Below are 7,784 nucleotides of genomic sequence, written 5' to 3' on the forward strand. Positions count from 1 at the left end.
ACACACACACACACACACACACACACACACACACACACACGCACGCACGCACCCACGCACGCACACACGCACGCAAAAATGAAACGCACAAAAAATCTTATGAGCTTATTTGTCGTGTACTATTAAATTAAAACGCATTTTTGTGATATTTCGAAAAGGGGATCAGTCACGATTTTAAGTTTACCATTTCTTTGACCTTCAAATGGCTACAAATTAAACTGTGAAGTCCGTTTTTCGCTACATTTTCATTATACCTTTTGACCCTTGAAGACCACTGTGTCTTGGGTGGTGACGGTGTACACTGTTGGTGTGGAGTAATTGTTTTTAGGAACCAGGCGGGTAGCTAGTCCTTCGTAAAGTATGTCATATTGGTCGAAATGGCAATTATCGATGGGGATTGGTGACCAATATGTTTCAGAACCGTCTGCGTGTATGCAATACTTGCTTGATGACTTGCAAAAGGTGCCGGATGGCAGGATGATATGTCCCATTTTCCTTTTCATGGAGAGGTCCATCGTCTTCAAGGTGATTTTTATAACTGCTTGCACTATGACATTGTCCCAAGAGCCGTAGCCGTCCGTGTATTGGGCTCCTGCACATTTACCGTCCATCGTGGCAGAACCGGCAAGGGTTGCAGAAGATTACACGAGACAGGAGTTCTCCGGATTGGCAACGCCGTAATGGATTTGATCAAGGTTAATATGACGAACTACAGAAGTGTAGTTCGTCATATTAACCTTGATCAAATCCATTACGGCGTTGCCAATCCGGAGAACTCCTGTCTCGTGTAATCTTCTGCATGATTGTTCCCCGATTTCTTGGAAGTATTCCCTTTGTCCGTTGTGCACGACAGAGATGTGAGAGTGCATTCCGCAATTGTGAATGACACGATTTACTTCTACTCTGCATTGTACTGCGGGCACTTTGTCATAGTCGGACATTTGCATCAACTGTATGTAGGTTTCTTCTTCTTGTGGCTCGACGTCCTCGAGATTACAGTTGCCAACGTCCAAAAGCGAAAGGGTTGAAATGTTAAAGCCATCTCCACTAGTTGCACCACAATCGTAACCGATTAAACCATGGGCCAACGGAGCGAAGACGAAGATAATCATCACTGGATACATGTTGCTAGGAGTCTGAATCTTCATTGTCGGTCTGGACCTCCGATAACCGTCTTTCTCTTTCCACCTCCTCGTTGAGGAATGCTGGTTTCAGCTTATCGGTATGCACTATCCTTGACGTGTTATTGTTCAGTTTTATCTTCACGTTGTTGTTATACAACACTTTCACTATCGTGTAGGGACCAACGTACTGATCGCCGAGTTTATCAGTTGGTTCTTTCAACAAGTAAACACTGTCCCCTGTTTGGAATGCATACGGATTTGACTTCTTATCGTAATAATTCTTAGACCTAAGTTTTGCTGACATTAAATGTTTACGTGCTATTTCTCGTGTATTTCTTATTCTATCGGTAAGATCGTATAAGTAATTCGCATAACTTTCGTTTGACAAATCTATGTTTGTTTGTTCGCTTCTTGGCGTACGCGCCAATTTTCCAAAAATTAACTTGTGTGGGGTGTAACGCGTACCCTCATGCACACTTGTATTGTAAGAAAAACAAGCGAGATTTAAATGGTTATCCCAGTCTCGTCTGTCTTTAATGGCTTGTTTGAAATATTCCCAAAGGACATGATGCGATCGCTCTATCGAACCGTTCGATTGAGGTCGATAGGCGGTTGTACGAAATTTCTTAATTTTAAATATTCGTGCGATAGCCTTCATTAAGTTATTCAAGAAATGACTACCTTGATCGGTAAGTAGTGCCTTAGGGGCACCGTATATACATATGAAATTATTAACAAAGGCTTCCGCTACGTCTATTGCCCCAGCATTTGTCAGAGGGATTGCCAATGAATATTTCGTGAGCAAATCTTGTATGGTTAAAATGTAAGAATGACCCTTCTCAGATGTGGGGAGAGGCCCAATGATATCCATGGATATCTTGTCGAATCCGGCATCTGGAGTGTCAGTTAAAATCATTGGTTGTTTTATTTTTCTTCGAACTAATTTCTTCATTTGGCAGTCTCTGCATGACTTAATAAATGACTGAATATTTTTTCGCATTCTGGGCCAATAGTAGTTATCGCGTATACGTTTATAAGTCTTGTTCAGACCACCGATGGCTGACGAATGATTCTCTTGAATAATATTAGTACGTTCGTCAGGCATGGGTGTTCTTACTAAATTTTCGCATATTGTTATAGAGACAGACGTATCGCGTAATATCTTCTTAAGTCTGTCTACAGTAAATTCCCACGGAACATCGTCGATAGCACCTTTGCTTATGGAAAAAGAAACTAAATCTAATTCAGCTATTACATCTAATAGTGTGTTATGCCGTGGTAGTCTGTCCCAATTTATTTTTCAACGGACGTGTGACTACCACAGTTATTTGGTGGGATATTGATAATACGAAAGTCAAAAATCGAAATATATTTTAAATTTGTTTAGTTATTTTACGATCTTGTTTGTTCGTAGATTATTATAGTGGCCAGCGGGCTGTCATAGGGATTATCACCTGAATGTATTAAATATGCAGTGAAGTCACGTAATATTTCCGGACAAGTATTACAACTTCGAATAGAATAGTCTCTAACGTGACTGTTATTGCAAGAAAAGCAATGGGTTAAATCGTAATCCGTTCCAATCGACACGTAATGTCGCGTAATTGAAATGTAGTTCACTCGTTCGGCAGGTGATTTTTCTATATAACAAACACTGCAAATATCGTTCTTCGTGGTTTCGTTTCGGTAAAAGGTGGCCCTACAACAACGCGTTGTATCTAACCACGCTTGATATGGTAAATGTATTTCACTAAGAATTATAGTTGGGCCCCGAGGTTTGTGCGGGGGACACATGGATTATAATATAAATGATTATAATAATTAAATGTATTATTTCGTAATAACAGTGCGTTACGAGCGGTCAACGCGTGCGTAAAAGTATAGATCAATTATTTAGTCTATATTTTAAAATAATCGTGGCATACGTTGCGAGCGGTCAACGTTTAAAGAATTAAAATAAAATAGTAAACGTATTTAATATTGATAAAATTAAAGTATCTTTATATCAGATTGCTAATATTTACTAATTAAATCATATGAATTCCATTCCATTAAGTGAATATTATGGATTGATTGTATCATGTAATATTATTGAAAATAATCTTTAAATTGGCTGAAGGTATATTAAGAGTTCAATAAAATATAATACGTAAATGCACGTTGCATAATAATTAAAACTCACTAACCTTTAGTTTAACTTACTTGTTTTATTCTGTCCTCCTTGTAGATTGAATAAGAGGTCTGTCTAACGTCATTCGTCTGGAATGCTGCAGCAGTTGAGATAACGTCGTTGCACCGAGGATGTTGCTGTTACGGCTGCTGATAGCGCTCGGTTATCTTGGCGAGAGTGTCACTTTTCGATGCACTTTTCGCGTTGGATAGGATATTGAGGACGTGATATTCAAATGAATATTATAGAATGTAGTTAATTAATTAATGAAATGAATATATTCTTAATATAAAAATACAAAATGTTGAATATTGTTATACAATTAAACATTAGAGTATAAATGTTAATTAATAAGTAACACTTTAGTTGTGTCTTGTAATATGTTGCGCCGATACTGCCTGCCCTAATTTATTTTTTGGAGAGCGTGTGGCAGCAGCAGTTTGTGATGGGATAATTTGGAAATTGTAGGAAATTATATATTTATTTTTATGTAGGAAAACTGTTTATTTTACGAACGTGTTTCCGATATCATTATGACAGTCTCCAACGGGTTATTATAAGGGTCATCACCAGATTGAATTAAATAATAAACGAAATCGTGGAGAATTACGGGACAAGTATCACAACTTGTTATTTGCTGAATATTAGCAAAGGAATTATAACAACAACGGCAGTAAGTTGGATCATAATTAACTCCGAGTGATGATTTTTATGAATAACATACGCTACAAATTTTGTGATTAAGGAAATTATGGTGATAGTATTTGACCTTACAACAACGTGCAGAATTTAACCATGCCTGATACGGCAAAGAGGTATCGGAGACTACAACGACAGGAGCTTGCGGTTTGGTTCGAGGCAGCATATAATATCGTATATTAAAGCGTTAAATATATTTAATTAATTAATTTGAATAATAGCGTGGCAAAGATTCGTCGCTACAACGCTGCGAGCGGTCAACGATGTAGCCGATCAATTAATTAGTTACTACCAATTAAATGACCGTTAAGAATAATATAAGACTACGAGTATATATATTATTATTATTTAATTATTTAAATGAAAATCTGTAATAACAGTTAAAAACATTAAATTATAGTTAACATTTAAGGAATGTAAAATTAGTAATAATAACTAATCGTATTGAACAATAATATAAATTGAAGAAATTGTTTTATATCGTATGAATGATTATTAAATTATAATAATCTTAAAAGATGTAATATATGTCTAAAGATTATTAAAAAGAATGATTTATTATAAGGGATTATCATTAATGTAACATTAATAAATCATGAGAGAATATTTATGAGAACGTTTCATTAATAGGTAATACATTAGTTAAATGAATTAATTAGTTATTAACGTGTCACCGGGTACGTTACAGTACGTTGAGACAAAGGATTGCGTCACCGCGATAACCGTATCGCATACCGCGAGTTGTTTATTGAACGCGCTCGGACCGGCAAGAGATAAGGCGGCGCGGAATGCGTCAACAGCTACGCCGAGACAAAGGAAAGCACTCGCGTTATTCACTGACGCGTTTAACACTCGCGCATTATTAAAATTATTTAATGAGAGTATCTTTATTATAGAAATGTTTGACCTGTCCTGCTAGATTTCAGCTGCTTGGCAGCTTCGGACCCTTGCGTCTTCGTAGAAACGGCTGTCGACGTTGATCCTCGTGAAGGCGTCGAAGGGATAAAAGCAATGTCAATGCAATGCTTTTTGATGGTTGAATAAATGTCACTGATTTTAATTTAAAGTAAGAAAATAATGAAAGGATATTGTAGGATAAATAATAAAACAGTGAAGTGTAAATAAAATATAAGAGAGTATATTTATAATTAATATACAAAGGTATAGGAATCGATTATTGAATATGATTATAAAATATTGAAATATAATATATTTACAGTATAGAGATGTATATAAATGTAATATTAATTAACAATTATTGGAATTATAATGATTCTTATAAGTATCGTTAATCGTAGTGGTATAAATTGAAAAAATATACTTCGTATGGATCAAGAGAGTATGTTAAGTATTAATCGTTAAGAATTAATGATTCTAAGGCCAGTGTATAGGCTTTGGTATAAGGATTTGACGCCTCGCTAAAAAGCGGAGTTAATAGGAAAGCTATTGCTTTGGAATCTGGAGACTAACTGAGGAGCTGGCACGAAGGACCGCACAAAGAAGACGACGAGAAGATTCGCGTCGCTATGTAGAGATGGTACAAAGAGGGGATACCTATGATAGGGATAGCGGAGTGAACATCAGCACAAAGAAGAGAGCGCGATAACTCGCATAGTAGGACGAAGCTCAGCGTTACGAAGATCGGCACAAAGAGGAGAGCGCGATAACTCTCGTGAAAGATTTTAATTAATTAGTTTGTTAATTAGAGAGCTGTTAGTGGCAGAATAAATTGTAGTAATTTAAATAAAGAGAATATATGGTCGCAACTTAGAGTATAGCATTATTAACTACCTTATTCTCTACGAATCGCAGCTAACACATGTATTTAAAGCGAAATTAATAATTATTTATAAGTACGCATGTAGCACTGGTAACGTGCTTAAAGATGCTTAGTCTAAAAGTGTGGCGAAATGATGCCAAATTAATTTTAGTTATTTAATTAGTTTTTACGTTAGGTATGAAGTAGTTAATATGAAAAATTTTTATTTTTATCGAGGAAAGTGTAAAGTGTAAAGCCTAATCGAGTCTTGAAAACAAGATGTTAATGTTTATTATATTGTGTGAAATTTATATACTGCGTATGTAGTCCCCCCGCGACGCTGATGGATTTTCAGCATTGACGCATACATATTCACTACCGCAGTAATATCACTTTAGTTAAATTGAGAATCAATTTAACCACTTTTTGATGCCTATAGCATCTTATTAGATCTTAATAATATGTTGGAAGACATATATTAAAATTTAATAATAAATTAATAATTTAAACTCAGAGAAGCTGAGATTGTGAAGAATATCACGAGTTTTATTTTTATCTTAGTCCAAATTTAAGATTTTATAATATTTTCGTCCGACTTCTAGGAGCCTTTAGAGATTAACAAAAATCATTGGGAATATAATATTGTAAGGTTAAAATTAAACGCTTAATCCTTTTAGGTCGACTTAATACCATGTAACGATGCTCCCGAAAGAGCATCGTTCCCGGTAAAATTGCCCAGCCGGATGCCGCTGCATCAAGCCTGCGATGCAGCGATGAGGGCGCGATGCGCCCGAATATATTTTATCAAATCAAGCATAATTCACAGGTACAGCAGCCGCCGCTATAGCCGCCGGCCTCATCGGGAGATGTCGGCCGCCGTCGCGGACCGTCGATCGGAAAACTTCTCCCGCGAGAAGCCGATCGACGAGGAATACCGAGGGTGGCCGGAATCCTGCGAACGGGGCTGGCGGCTGTAATATAAGATACCGCTCCGAAGGCGGCTGGCGCGTTGATTCCGACAGCACCTCGATCCAGTCACAAGCTCCTCGATTTCGCTCCGCTGCTCCGAATCCGACTACCAGGCAAAAAAGTTTCCGACGAACCACGCGTTAGGGTGTACTCTGCCTCCGCCGGGCGTTCCCGGCCGCCGGAAGAACCGTCTAAGACTGCACCGATAGCACCCGATTCCGCCGCCAACTGCACAGCAACGTTGGTTCCGACGAACCGCGCGGTAGGGTGTACTCTGCCTCCGCCGGGCGTTCCCGGCCGCCGGACCACGTTGCCTGTGACAGTCTCCGGCACGCGAGTCATCGCTATCCGCCCGTCTTTTCTTTTTTTTGTCTTTCTTTTCCTTTTCCTGTTCCTGTTCCTTACATTTCCGCTACAACTAAATCTCGATAATCGGCTCACGAAACGGGGTAGGGCGCTCTCTGCCTCCGTCGGGCGTTCCCGACCGCCGATTATCGAACATCTTCTCCGGCACAACCGGAAATAATACGGTACGCGTAGGCCGCGAAAATCAGGGAAACATTTAGAGTGCTGGAGTGTACCCGCGTCCATCGCGAACACCAGTCGCCGCCCTTCCCGGCGCGCGCGCCGCGGTTGTCGCGAATCCGCAATAATCAGAAAAACTGCGGACGTCAGCAGGACCGCCTCGCTGGGCACACAAATTGCCAAATTTATACGTCCCGGTAGCTGCGGACCTCTCGCGCCGTATCGTGTAAATACCCCGCGTTCGTACGTGTTATTCGCCGCAAAGTACCTGAGCATATGCATAACTCTACAAGGCGCGTTTCCGTGCGAAAAGCATAGGTATATTAACATATCTCGCTACGTTTTCTCTGTACATATTATTGTCGTTATGTTATCGTTATTCCGCGCATCATAAGTCTCCGATTCATTGTATATTATTTCTATTATTTCATTTTTATTCTGTGCGTCATAATAATTCATATTTTCATCTCGTTTTATTTTTGTATCAGTTCATTTTTTTCTTTTCTTTTGTTATAAATAAATCATATTCGTTACTGTC

This window comes from Cyphomyrmex costatus, unplaced genomic scaffold (genome assembly GCF_001594065.2).
Source record: "Cyphomyrmex costatus isolate MS0001 unplaced genomic scaffold, Ccosl1.0 scaffold318, whole genome shotgun sequence".
Taxonomy (NCBI): domain Eukaryota; kingdom Metazoa; phylum Arthropoda; class Insecta; order Hymenoptera; family Formicidae; genus Cyphomyrmex; species Cyphomyrmex costatus.